Source organism: Phyllostomus discolor, chromosome 13 (genome assembly GCF_004126475.2).
Source record: "Phyllostomus discolor isolate MPI-MPIP mPhyDis1 chromosome 13, mPhyDis1.pri.v3, whole genome shotgun sequence".
Classification (NCBI taxonomy): Eukaryota; Metazoa; Chordata; class Mammalia; order Chiroptera; family Phyllostomidae; genus Phyllostomus; species Phyllostomus discolor.
Window position 1 is genome coordinate 74,569,429 of NC_040915.2, and position 15,301 is coordinate 74,584,729.

The following is a 15,301-nucleotide window of genomic DNA, read 5'->3' on the forward strand; positions in this document are numbered from 1 at the left end:
TGAATGGATAAAAAAACTATGGTACACTTACACAATGGAATTCTATGCAGCAGAAAAAAAGGAGCTCCTACCCTTTGCGACAGCATGGATGGAACTGGACAGTATTATGCTAAGTGAGATAAGCCAGGTGGTAAAAGACAAATACCATATGATCTCACCTTTAACAGGAACCTAATCAACAAAATGAACAAGCAAGAAAAATATGACCAAAGACATTGAAACTAAGAACAGACTGACAGTGACCAAAGTGGAGAGGGGAGGGGATTACAGGGGGAAAGGGTGGAGGGTATAGAGGAACAATTATAAAGGACATATGAACAATAATAAGGGGGCATGGAAACAGGGGAGGGAGGTGGGAGGGCTGGGAGGTGGGGAGGAGTGGGGAGGAAATAACAGGAAACTGTACTTGAACAACAATAAAAAATGTTAAAAAAAACTATGGTATATTTACATGATGGAATACTAGGCAGCAGAAAGAAAGAAGGAGCTCCTATCCTTCTTGACAGCATGGATGGAACCAGAAAGCATTATGCTAAGTGAAACAAGCCAGGCAGTGAAAAACAAATACCGTAAAATCTCAGCTATAAGTGGAACCTAATCAATAAAAGAAACAAGCAAGCAAAATAAAACCAGAGACATAGAAATTAAGAACAAACTGACAGTACCCAAAGAGGAGCGGGGAGAGGGATAATAGGGGATGGGCCATCAAGGAATATGTATAAAGGACACATAGACAAAGCCAAAAGGGGTAGGTTCAAGGGTGGGAGGCAGGGATGGGTGGGGCGGGGGTGCATGGTGGCGTGCAAATGGATACAACTGTACTTGAATGCCAATAAAAAATCTGCCATGAAATAAGTATCTCAAATCAAGGTTTTGAAATAAATAAGGTGTACTGTATAACAATAACAACAAAAAGATTGGGAACAAACAGGAATGTCTGCTTTTACCAGTCTTATTCAACTTAATAGTGAAAGTCATAGCCACAGTAATAAGACAATAGGAAGAAATAAAAGACATCAATATTGGAAAGGTAGAAGTAAAACTGTCATTCTTAATGACATGATACAGTGTATAGAGAACCCTGATTGCACTAAAAAAACCTTATGGAACTAATAAATAAATTTTGTAAATTAGCAAGATACAGAATAAATATTCAGAAATCAGTTGCATTGTTATACACCAGTAATGAACTGTCACAAAGGGAAACTAAGAAAACAATCCCATTTAAAAGTGCATGTAAAACAATACCTAAGAATAAATTTAATAAAGAATCTAAATGACCTGTACTAAGAAAATTATAAAATGCTTAAGAAAGAAATTGGAAAAGATACAAATAATGAAAAGCATATATCATGTTCATGGATAGGAAGAATTAAAATCATTATAATGTCCATACAACCCAAAGCAATCCAAAGATTCCATGCAATTCTTATGAAGACATCAATGGTGTATTTCACAGAACTAGAACAAAGAATCCAAACATTTATATGGAACTACAGAAAAACCTAGAATATTGACAGCAATCTTGAAAAAGAACAAAGTTGAATGAATCATGCTACCTAATATCAAACTATATACTACAAGGCCATAGTAATCAAAACAGCATGGCATTCACATGAAAACGGAGATATAGATCAAAGGAACAGAAGAGAGAGCTCAAAAGAAACCCATGATTTTATGGTCAATTAATGTTTGACAAAGGAGGCAAGAGCATACAATGTGGTAAAGATATACTATTCAATAAATGGTGTTAAGAAAACTAAATAGATATGTGAAAAAAAATGGAAATTGACCACCTTCTTTCAGAATACGAAAGAATAAACTGCAATTGAATTACAAAATTAAATGTAAGCACCATAAATCTCCTAAAAGAAAACACAGGTGGTAAAATCTCTAGAATTTTTTGCAGCAGTAAATATGGGAAGGGTAATAGTAACTACTCAGGAAAGGGAATCAAAAGAAAAGAAACAAACGGGACTACATCAGACTAAAAAAGTTTTGCACTGTAAAGGAAACTATCAACAAAATAAAAAGACAATCCACTGAATGGGAGAACATATTCACCAATGATACATCAGACAAGTGGTTAATATCCCAAATTTATAAAGAATCCAAACAACACAACACCAAAACAACAAGCAATCCAATTTAAAAAAAAAAAAAAAAAACAGGTAAAAGACCCAAATAATCACTTCTTTGAAGAGGACATACAGATGCCGATAGATATATAAAACGATGCTCAACATCCCTCATCAACAGAGAGATGCAAGTTAAAACCACAATTAGGCATCACCTTACATCAGTCAGAATGGCTGTCCTCAATAAATCAACAAACAAGTGTTGGTGAGGATATGGAGAAAAGGTAATCATCTTGTACTGTTGATGGGAATGCAGACTGGTGCAGCCACTATGGAAAATAATATGGGGGGAGACCTCGAAAAGTTAAAAATGAAACTGCCTTATGACCCAGTGATTCCAACTCTGGGACTATATTAAACACCCAAAATACTAATTCAAAGCATATATGCATCCCTATGCTCATTGTAGTGTTATTTAAAATAACCAAGATTTGGAAGCAGCCCAAGTTATCATCAATAGATGAGTGGATTAAAAAGGCGTGGGACATTTACAGATTAGAATAGTGCTTGGCTGTAAAAAAAAAAGTGGAAAACTTATCTTTTGTGACAACATGGATGAACTTCAAGAGTAATATTCTTAGTGGAATAAGCCAGTCTGAGAAAGATAAGTACCACATAATTTCACTTATATGTGTAATCTAATGAAGAAAATAAACTAAAAAACAAAATAGAAACAAACTCAAAGTTACAGAGAACAGACTGATAGCTATCAGATGGGAGGGGTTTGGAGACTTAGTGAAAAAGTTGGAGATTAAGCAAAACAAAACCAAACAAAACCCCAAAACAAACTCAAATAGACAACAGTATGGTAATTACAAGAGGAAAATGGGAGTGCATGGGTAGGAGAGGATAAAAGGGGAGATAAAATGGTAGAAGGAGATTTGACTTTGTGTGGTGAATACACAATACAATATATAGATAATGTATTATAGAATTGTATACTTGAAACCCATATAATTTTATTAACCATTGTCACCCAATAAATTCAATGAAAACTTTTGAAAAAGTTTACTACCTCTAGGCAGAGCTTCTCCAAGGCTCTGATTGGTCTTTTTTCCAGGCAAACTTACAAGAAAAATGTAAGTGAAACTAATGCCACTTCTGTAAGTTGTCTAGAAGCTACCACTGATATTCATAATCTTCCTATTTTGTACCCATTTTAAATTCTTCTTTCTCTTGGCTACTACCTCTGTGATCTACATGACTGACTTAGTAGTATGACCCAGGTTTTCATATAAATGTGTTGATACAAGTTGAACAAGACTTTTGCAGGATTTTGCTGTTACATTTGTTCATTTACCATCAAAATTTGGCAGTAAAGTACCAAGAGCTGACATATCACACCACATAGTTTTCAAACACAGGTTTCATTTTTTCCTTATTGGAGAGTCATCTTACCTACTTCTGATCTTCAGGGTAAATTTCTTCTACTGGTATGGTGACATCTTTCCTCTACTGCTAGGGTTTTGGTACAAGGAACTCAAAGTGACCCATTTGCAGCCATAGTTTAAAGTTTAATGGGACCATGATATGTGCCCTGGTTGACTTCCTGTCTGGGAATGAGGACCTTGACATCTGTGAAGCAGAACTTTGGAAACAGGAAGCACACACTGCAGTGACTCATCTGGAGTGCTGGTGACAGGCCCACTTGGTTTCCAAATGTGTGCATTCTGCATACTGGCATATGGGGCCACAAAAATAACCCTTGAATTAGGGTAAGCTCTGTCTTAGAGGATAGCACCCTAGCTTTTCAGAGTATCAACTCCCAAGTTTGTGCCTCAGCTGTACTTTCAGAAGGTCACTCTACTGCTCTATCAGGTTGATAGTTTAGGGTGGTAGAGTATATCATAGGACTGGTGTGTTTTATGACCCTGATTCACCAGTCATGACCCTGTGCCCTCTGTTATACATCCTTTTACATAAAGTTTCCTGGCATAAGCTACTTTTATGTGGTAGTTCAATTTTTGGGTCATATTTTACATATGCTCTTGAACAGTAGTGCTAACCATGGCCTCTGGGGTAGGAAAATGGTTGGGTGTTCTCTCCTTGGGCCACTTCTCTTTTCACATAAAATAGATAAACAGGTTTTTCACCTATAGTCTAATTACAGGAAGAATTTCCAATCATCATTATTTTTTTGGTGCCACCTTTGAATAGAACTGTGATGCAGTAGCAGCCCATATTTCTCTTGCAGCCACATTGTGAACAAGCACAGCGATGATGGGGTACATACTCTACCCCAGGCAGTACCAGGTGTGAACTTACAGGCAGGTGTGGTTGTAACAATGCTGGAACCAAAGGTGTCTAAGCCACCAGCTCTTGCAGACTGCATGTGATTTTGGTACTTCTCATGCCTGATCCTGGTGTACCACTTCCATCTTACATTGAATTGCTATTGGGTCCTCCTGACCTTACAAAACTTATATTTCTCTGTTCCTTATAGATGACTGATGGAATCCAGCCCATGATGGGTAGCCCTGACCACATTGTTACTTAATTTCCAGTGGTAAAATTGTCTGTCTCTATTAGGGTCCAGTAACAATGCAAGGAGCATTGTGTAAAATAAATTACAGTTCTCTGTTATGGGGAGCATATTGTTGCTCCAGGTCCCTAAGAATTTGCGTTGTGATTCAATCAAAGCTTGGTATAAATTCCATGTCATGCTTCTTCTTATAACATAAAACGTGTAGTATTATAGGTTTTTCTGGGTCATATGGCCCAAGTACTCTTCTTTTCCTGCAGAGTAGTCTTGACTCTCAACATATCGGTCAGAGCAACATCCTAAGAATGGAATATGCTCTTCCTAAATGCTAAGAGATACACAGGCCATTGTTTCCCTTTGTGCCTTAAGATACATTATGTAATAATGTGTGCTTTAAATTAGAAGGGGTATCTCAGCATGATTCAAAACACTGAACTCCCCAAAACTTCACAGATATTGCAGATCCTAATCCTTTGTAAAATTTATTTCCAATAGTCAGAAGCTCATGTGTCTTATTAAAACTTCCAATGTACTTGCCACTTCTTGCTTATCTAATTGAGCTAATATGATGTCATTAATATAGTGAAAATAATGTGATGTTCTGTTAAATGTATAAACTGTTCTAGGTCCTTTAGACAATATTATTAAAGAGGAATGGTAACCCTGGGGCAAATGAGTATCTGTTTACTTTTGTCCATTGAACATGAATGCAAATTGTCACAGATCCTACTTCATGACAGTAATGGAACAAAATGCATGTCTATAAAAGTAATTTTAAGAAGAGTAAAATCATACCAAGTATATTTTCTATGCACAATGGTAAACCGGAAACTAACTACAAGAAGAAAGCTAAAAGAAACCACGATATGTGATGCTTAAATAACATGCTGCCCTGGTAAGTGTGGCTTGGTTGGTGAGAGCATCATCCTGTACTGAAGGATTGCAGGTTTTATTCTGGTCAGGGAGCAAACCTAGGTTGCAAGTCCAATACCCAGTCCAGGCACATAGTATCCCTGATTCAGGCACACATGAGAGGCAGCCAACTGACATTTCTCTCACGCATTCATGTCTCTCCCTCTCTCTTCCTTTTTCTCTTCCTTTCTTTCTAAGAGCAATAAAAAAAAACAACAGCATCCTACTGAACAACTATTGGATAAAAAAATAAAAGATCAAAAGATGCATAGAGGCAAATAAAAATGAAAATATGACATATCAAAATGTTTGGAATGCAGCAAAAGTGGTACTAAAGAGGGAAGTGTATAGCATCACAGGCCTACATGAAGAAATTTAAAAAATGTCAATAAATAATATAACATTTTATACTAAAGAGCTAGAAAAATAAGGATGTATGAAGCCCAAAGTTGGTAGAAGAAAAAAAATAGAAATTAAAGCATAATTAAATAAAATAGAGAACAAAAAGACAATAGAAATAATAAGGAAACAAAAAGGTAGGTATTTGAAAGTATGTATAATATTGAGAAAACTTTGGCTAGACTCACTGAAGAAAAAGAGAAAAGACAAATAAAGAAAATGAGAAATGAAAGAGGAGAAGTTATAATGAACACTGCAGAATACAAAAGATATTAGAATAGTGTTATGAAAGGTTGTATGTCACCAAACCTGATAACCTAGAAGAAATGGAAAAAGTAAAAGTATACAACCTATCTAGACTGAACCATAAAAAACTGGAAAAACTAAATAGACCAATTATTACCAAAAATTTTAAAACAGGATTCAAAACTCTCCTCCAAGATCAAAAGTACAGGACCAGATGGCTTTACTAGTAAACTCTACCAAATATTCAATGAAGATGAAACCCCTATTCTTCTCAAACTCTTCCTAAATCATTTTACAAGGTCAACATTACCATTATACCAAAAACACACAAAGAAACACACACAGAGACAATTACAGGCCTATATCTTCAATGAACATACATACAAAAATTCTAAACAATATACTAGCAAATTAAAAATAACAACATATCAGAACCCAGATCTGTCTCATGGGTTCTGATCTGACCTTTTCTGTTTAAGGTGTGCTTGGGCAAAGCTGCTTCCTAATCTGTAATGTTCAGTTAACAATTGCTCATTTAGGTGACAGCATAGAAAATGCAAATGTTTCTCCCTATATAAACACTGTTGAAAATAAGAGAAAGGGAAAGCAAGAGAATAATCATGATGTTGATATTAGTAGAAGTGATGAGTGAGGACAGGAGAAACTGATTGAGACTTTTAATAAGGAACATGTATAAAGGACCCATGGACAAAGCCAAAGAGGGGTAGGATTGAGGGCAGGAGGAGGGGTAGGAGGACCAGGAAAAGTGATGGTGGGAAAATGGAGTCAACTGTAGTTGAACACTAATAAAAAATTATAAAAGAAGAAAAAAATAACAATATATTGAAAATATAATAATACATCACGATCAAGTAGGTTTCATTCCAGTAATGCAAGAATAGTTCAATGTATGCAAATCAATCAATGTGGCATACCAGATTAACAACATAAATGGTGAAAATCATATGATCATATAACATATGCAGAAAAAACATGTAACAATATTCAACACCCATTTATAATTAAAACAATAAAATGGAGAGTACCACTAGAAGGAAAGTACGTCAATATAACAGATGTCATATATGACAAACTCTTATCTAATATCATACTTAATGGTGAAAAACTAAAAGCTTTTCCTCTATGATCAGGAAAAAGACAAGGATGCCCACTCTAACCACTGTTATTCAACATAGTACTTGAAGTCCTAGACAAAGCAATTAAACAAGAGAAAGAAATACAAGACATCTACATTGAGAATGAAGAAATTAAATGGTCACTATTTGCAGACAACATGATTCTATATAGAGAAAACACTAAAGACTTCATCAAAAGACTGCAAAATCAATGTAGAATTCATTGCACTCTATATACTAATACAAGAAAAAGAAATAAAGAAAGCTATTCTATTTACAATTGTAATAAAAAAGAAAGTACCCATTAGTAAACCTAACAAAGATACTGAAGAATTGATTACACTAAAAACTATAAGATATTGTTGAAACAAATTGAGGAAGACACAAAGAAATGAACATTCTATGTTCATGGATTGGAAGAATCAACATAATTTAAATGGCCACATTAGTTTTATATATATATATATATATATATATATATATATATATATATACTTTATAAATATATAAATAAAAGTCTATACAGACTATATAAAGTCTATATAGACTTTATAAATATATAAACCATTACATATACTTTATACATAAAGTATATATATATAATTTTTGACAAAAAAGCCAAAAATATACAATGGACTAAAGGAACCCGCTTCAATAAATGGGGTTAGGAAAACTGGAAAGCAACATTTGAAAGAATGAGACTAGAATGATATCTGACCCTATGTACCAAAATTAATTCAAAATGGACTCAAGACTTGAAGATATACCTAAAAAAAGAAATACATAGAAGAAAACATAGGTATTAATTTTATGGATCTCAGTCTCAGATGGATTTTTGTGAATTTGACCCCAAAGGCAAGGGAAGTAAAAGAAAAAGCAAAAATAAATGAATGGGACTATACCAAACTAAAGAGATAATAAAAGCAGTCATCAGCAAAACAAAAAAGCAATCAATTGAAAGAGAAGAGCTATTTACAAATAATACTTCTGATAAGGGACTAATATGCAAAATATATGAACTCATATACCTCAACAACAAAAGCAAACAATCCAATTTAAAAATGGTCAGAGGACATGAACTGACATTTTTCTCAAGAAGACATACAAATGGCCAACAGATATATGAAAAGTTGCCCAACTTTAGTAGCTATACAGGAAATGCAAATGAAAACTATAATGAGATATCATCTCATACCTGTTAGAATGACTATTATCAATAAGAAAAAACAACAAGTTTGAAGAGGTTTGAGAGAAAAGGGAACCCTCGTTCACTGCTGGCAAGAAAGTAAACTGGTGCAGCTACTATGGAAAACAGTATGGAGGTTTCTCAAAAAATTAAAACTAGAGCTACCATATAAACCAGGAATCCTCTTCTGGGTATTTATCAAAAAATCTGAAAAAAGTTATTCCTAATAGTATACATTCACATCTGTTTATTGCAGCATTATTCACAATAGCGAAGACATGAAAACAACCTACCTGTCTTTCAATGGATGATGGAATAAAAAGTTATGTCATACACACATATGCACATTCATATTCAATGGGACACTACTCAACCATAAAAAATAATGAAATATTATCATTTGCTGCAACATGGAAGGATCTTGAGAGTATCATGCTAAGTAAGATAATCACATGGAAAAATAAAGAACCTAAGATTTTCTTTATCTGTTAGGTATAAAACAGAAAGGAAAAAATGATAAAAAAACACAAAATAAACTCATAGATGCAGACAATAGCATAGTGGTTTCCAGAGGGGAAGGGGGGTCAAGGGAGGATGAAGAGGGTAGAAAGGGTTAACACTGCAGAGGTCATAGTCAAAAAAATTACAGCATAGGTCACATGTATCTGAGAGATACATTCATCACTAGTATGTTCTGAAATGTGAAAAAATGAAAATACTGCAAATTTGCATTTATTATACTCATATTTATATAATAAATGATTTTTATTTTCAGTTATAATCTACAAATTATTAAACAAAGAAATGCAAAACATAATGAATAAAAAAAATCTTTTCAAATAACAGAAACATGGATATTGCTAAAAAATACAGCCCAAAAGATATTTAACATTTTTTTAAAAGATTTTATTTATTTATTTTTAGAGAGGGAAGGAAGGGAGATAGAGAGAGAGAGAGAAACATCAATGTGCGGTTGCTGGGGGTCATGGCCTGCAACCCAGGCATGTACCCTGACTGGGAATCAAACCTGTGACACTTTGGTTCACAGCCCATGCTCAATCCACTGAGCTATGCCAGCCAGAGCTGATATTTAACATTTTTTAATTAGAATATTCAATAGTTGGCTTTGTAAGACACTTGTAACAGTCATTGAAAACAATATTTATGCTCAAAGCATAAATATTTTTTGAAAATTGTTGTTCAATTACAGTTGTCTCCATTTTTCCCCTAATATTCTTCCCTGCCCTAACCAAGCCCACCTCTCACATTCAATCCTCCCCCTTGTCTAATAGAAGTATTGCTACCCCAGCTTTCTTTTCCTGTCAACTTGCTTGGAATATTTTTTTCCAGCTCTTCACTTTCAGTCTGTGTAGGTCTTTTGTTCTGAAGTGGGTCTCTTGTAGGTGCATATGTATGGGTCATGCTTTCTTATCCATTCAGCTACCTTATGTCTTTTGATGGGAACATTTAGTACATTTATATTTAAGGTTATTATTGATAGGTACTTATTCATTGTCATTTTCCCCTTTGTACCTGTGTTTCTCTTTCTCTCTCTCTCTCTCTCTCTCACTCACTTTTTCTCTTCCTCTTCTTAAAGCAGTCCCTTTAGACTATCTTCTAATGCTGCTTTGATGGAGGTATACTCTTTCAGCCTTCTTTTGTCTTAGAAACTCCTTATTTTGCCTTCCATTTTAAATGAGAGCCTTGCTGGATAGAGTGGTCCTGGTTGCAGGCCTTTGCTTTTCATTACATAGAATATTTCTTGCCATTCCCTTCTGCCTTGTAGCATTACCATTGAGAAGTCAACTTCCAGCCTTATTGGAGCTCTCTGGTATGTTCCTCCCTGTTCCTTCCTTGATGACTTTAAGATTCTCTCTTTGTCTTTGAAATTTGCCAGTTTAATTATGATATATCTTGGAATGGGTCTCTTTGGGTTCCCCTTGATTGGGACCTTCTGTGTGTCCTGGGTTTTTGTGACCTTTTCTCTCATCAAATTAGGAAAATTTTCCATTATTACTTTTTCAAGCAGGTTTTCTAACCCTTGCTCCTCTTCTTCACCTTCTGGTATCCCTATTATATGGATATTAGTATGTTTCATGTTGTCCTGAAGTTCCCTAAATACCTCTTCACTTTTTTGGGGTCTTTTTTCCTCTTCTTGCTCTTTCTGGAAAATTTTTTGTATCTTGTCTTATAACTCATTGATTCAGTACTCTGCTTTATCTAGCCTGCTTTTGATTCCTTCAACTGTGTTCTTCAATTCAGGAATTGTATTTTTCATTTCTTCCTGGATCTTTTTGGTAGTTTCTATCCTTTTTCATGCAGATGTAGTTCACAGTAAATTCCTTGTAGCTTCCTTCTAGTTTTGGGTAATTCTCAATGAGTTTATTAAGCTTCTTTACAGCCATTATTTTGAACTCAATATCTGATCATTTATTTGCTTCTCTTTCATTTAGCACTCTTTATGGGGGTTCCTCCTTTCCTTTCAATTGGGAGTTGTTTCTCTGTCATCCCACTGTTACAGAAACTCTTCTTTTTTGCTTCTGTTATTAAATTGATCTGTTTTACTCCCTGTCCTTGTGGAGTGAAATTCTATGGTAGAAAACCCATGAGATTCAGTGATGCAGTCTCCTTGATCTTCTGAACTTGATGCTCTTGGAATGTCCTTTATACCATTTATGTTGGCTCTCTGGATGTAATTGGTTTTTTATTGTTGTTGGGTCATTATTGGTGGGTCCTTCCATCCTGCTGGTTAACTGAGGGTCAGTCCACCCACCACATTGTGTATGCTGTTGCACAGGTGCTGCAAGAACAAAATCCCAAAGCCCAGGGGACAAACCCACACCCACACAAGTAACTCCCACCTGCAATCCCACTATCAATAGCAAATGAACCAGTATTCATAAGGGTGTAAAGAGATTAAACTATTCTAAGAAAGGAGAGCAAATATGAGATGACCTACTTAAAGAAAAATGATTTTGAGAGGGTAGAGGGAGGAGAACTAATAAGAGTAGGGAATTGGACCAATGTGAAGAAAGTAAAATTTGCATCATAAATAAAAAAAGGAATGAAGAAGGCAGAACAGAGTAAGAGGGGGGAATTGTATAGTATTAGATTTAAACAGAAATTAAAATAAAATAAAATAAAGTGAGAGACAGAAAGAAAAAGGAAAATTATAAATAAATAATAAAAAAATAGGAACCAGATTGAAGAGAAAGATCCACCACAGCACTATGAACAACAAATGAGCTAAAATTAATACAAGTGTGATGAGACTATGAGAGAAGAAAGAAAAAAGAAAAGTTTAAGAGATGTTTAGAGAAAAGGGAAGTGATTTTGAGATACTAGAGGGAGAGGGAATACTAAGAGTGAAAAATGAAAACCAGGCTAAGACACAGAAAAATTAAAATTTGAGATGGAAAAATAGTAGGAGAGGGGATCGGTAAAATTTGAGGTTTGAAATACAAAATTAGTGAAGACCTGGAAATAAAATTGAAAAAATGAAACAGCAACTACCCTATCCACAACCAATGAGCAAAGATTGTTCAAGGTAGAGAGATGCCGCATGTATTTAAGAGTGGGAAAAAGAAGGTGAGATGACGATTGACAGGAAAACTGGCTTTGAGAGGTTGGATGGGGAGAAATAGTAAGAGTGTGGAATGGAAACAAGTTCTAGCATGAAAGAAAACAAAATTTAAAGTGAAAATAAGAGGAAGGAAGAAGGTAAAATGGAGTAAGAGAAGGGAGCGGCAAAATATGTGAATTGAAATAAACCATAGTATAAAATCTAGTGACTTAGTGTGCACACTTGAAGGACAAGAAATGAATGTTAAAAAGCTATGTAGGAAAGAAAATATCACAAATCATTAAGAAGACCATGGTGGATTTCATCTTGGTAGCATCTAGTATTTACTGCTTTTTTTTCTTTCTGGATCTGCCTTTGGTGATGTCAGGTGGTGACCCCGTCAATGTTAGACAGACTGTTTGAGGCTTCCAGGGATCTACTGTTAGTGCCTGACTCCTTCAATTGTTAATCTAGTCATTTGGCACTCAGCAGTCAGGCTTCACAACACAGGGTGGGGCACAGTGTCTTCTGGAGTCAGGGCTATTGTTTCCCCTTCACACTGCTGACACTCGGAGGGGAGTGGTCTGCCTGAGCAAGATGGCTACTGCCATATGGAGGATGACTCAGCACTGAGATCACTGCATCTACTCTCTCACTTCTCTCCCCAAAGCTTCTATGCCCAGTCTCTTCTCATGCATCTCTAGTCCACTCCGCCCAACCACCCCCGCTTTGGCAGAGCCCAGCGTAAGTGACTGCAAATGAAACTTTATGCATTGGCCCTTTAACTGGCTCTTTGCATCTCTAGCCACCCATCTCTGGCAGAGAGCAGCTCTGTTGCTTTTTGTGGCTTGATGTTTTCTGTGTACTTTTCAGGTTCTGGTACCTGAAGTAGGCTGGGGATGCCAACTTAAGGTTTAGACCCCACACTTCTCAAGGGGGCTCAACTGGCTGCTTAAGTATTCCTCCAGTGCTTCAGCTGCCACCTGTGGGCACCCAGCCAGCCCTCTCATGTCCCCATCGTACTCCCTACCAGTCAGGCTGTGCTAAAGCTGATTCTTCTGTCTGTGGTGATAAGGCTTCTCTCGCTATTGTTCAGCTGTTTGTTCTGGGTGACTTCTCCACAATTTAGCTGTAATTCTGATTGGTTTTGGGAGGAAATTAGTGTAACTTCCACTTACTCCTCAGCCATCTTGGATCCTCAAGGCATAAATAGTTTTTACAATACTTGCAAAAATGTTTTGATATGTGACTCATTTTGGATCCATAACACCTAACATATCTTTTCCTTTTCCTGCTCGCTGAGGGAGCCATATCTATGTCATCATTAGAATTTCCTTCAATTTGTGTTTAAATTGATGAAGTTTCAAGTATAAAGACTTATGCATACCTACAGAGATTTCTGAATGCCTTTTTATTTGTTCTGACACTGACTGCATTACAAGATTTTTAAATAAATATTCTGCTCCTTATTTTCATGTTGCTGTTCAGCATAGGAATAGTCTGAGCATTTATTTCTGTGATATTCAAAACTGTGTAGTATATAACCACAGATCCCCTGCTGGTGTTCCCGGCCACCTCATATGTACCTATCATTTGATCCAGAGTTAACTCCTGACATTGTTTGGTTATGATACTTTATTATGTCAGACTTTTACAAATTTAAATTTACAGCATCATTGAAATACATTTGAAACTAAAATTACATTTTTTCCCTTTTTGGGAATATAAGATACAAGTGTGCAATTTGCACCAAAAGCAAGTAAATTGGATTTTTCAGGCTTTTAAAAGACACTAATTCAAGGTATAGTTGGGGGTTATTGTTATGAATAGCACCTGTATATGAAAGTCACTTCTTTTATAAGTTGGAGATAAGATTCATATCAGTGAACCAGTTACCTGCTGTAATATTATGTCCTGATGAATAAATGAATTCTGCAAGTCTCTTGATTATGTCTTCTGGTTTATCACTAATCAAGTAAAGACCTTCAGGCTGCTTACTGGTATATAGTTCAAGATTTCTGTCCAAATCTATCACCTCCAAAATATAACCAGGATGCCAACGGTCCAGTAATGCCAGCCTTTAAACACCAAGCCTGCAACTTCCTGGTAACAGCCAACTGACCAGGATTCTGTAAGATCCTTCCCCTTACAGGAGGGACTCCCTTCATGCTGCACCCCCCTTTCAGGGCACTCCAGATCCACGGGTAGGTAGAACAACATCCATTTCCAGCCGGAAGCAGTTACAAGAAGATAAGACCTTTGTCCATTGTCCTTTAAAAGAATTTAAAGTGGGTGTATATCTAAAATAAGAAATTGTTACAGGGTGCAGCCAAAGGAGGGAATGTGGGTAAAGCTGGGGCAGAGGGGGATGCTGTGGCTGGCAGAGCACCTCCAGGATTCCCCTCGTCAGGCCTCCCAGAGCAGAGGCTAAGAGACCCTGAGCCATCTGCAATTCCTGTAGCCAAGCCACCTCCTCCTGCAGCTCTCGGATCAGCCAGACATTAGGATCCTCATTAATGATGGCATTGCAGCGGATCTGCTTGGTGCGGTCAGCATACCTAAGGGTGCTGGAAGTCACCCCTTGGATCCACTACAGCCAGGCCAGGGCAGCAGCAGATCCCAAGGACCCGAGGACTAGGCCTGTACCTAGAATACCCATGCTGAGGCACCAGAGAACTCCAGCCAGTGAAAAAAAAAACCACCAAGGAATAGAACATTGTTCCGCAGGGTACCTGACTTTAACTGGCACTTTCGCAGGAGCATTGGCAATTGGACTAGTGACTGTGGCCCCTGAGGAATGAAATCCGCTGCAAAGCGGGTCACCCTAGAAATAGTTTGTCTCTGTTTGGTCTCTGCATTTGAATTTATTGTATGCTTTTCTTAACAATTGTGGCCCCTGTCTCAGCCCCAGCTTGCAAAATGTAATACCCCTGGGCATAGAGTTGTGCTCAATGGTAGAGTGGTCTGTTACTATCTCCCAGGGTCAGCTTTCAGCTCCTTCACTGACATGCCATCAGGTTGCGTTCAGCCACAGCAATCCCTCTGCACTTGGGGAGGGAAAGTATACTGGACTGGAGTAACATCCAGGACCATGAAGTACCAGATCTGGAGGTGTCAGGCATATGGGACTCTGTATCCTCCGGACCTTGGTCCAACACCTAGGGCTACAGTGACTCGTAGGGCAGCCGCCAAAGTGCTAGCCCTCCAGCGGTACCAACACCAGTATCAGCAGTTGTAACC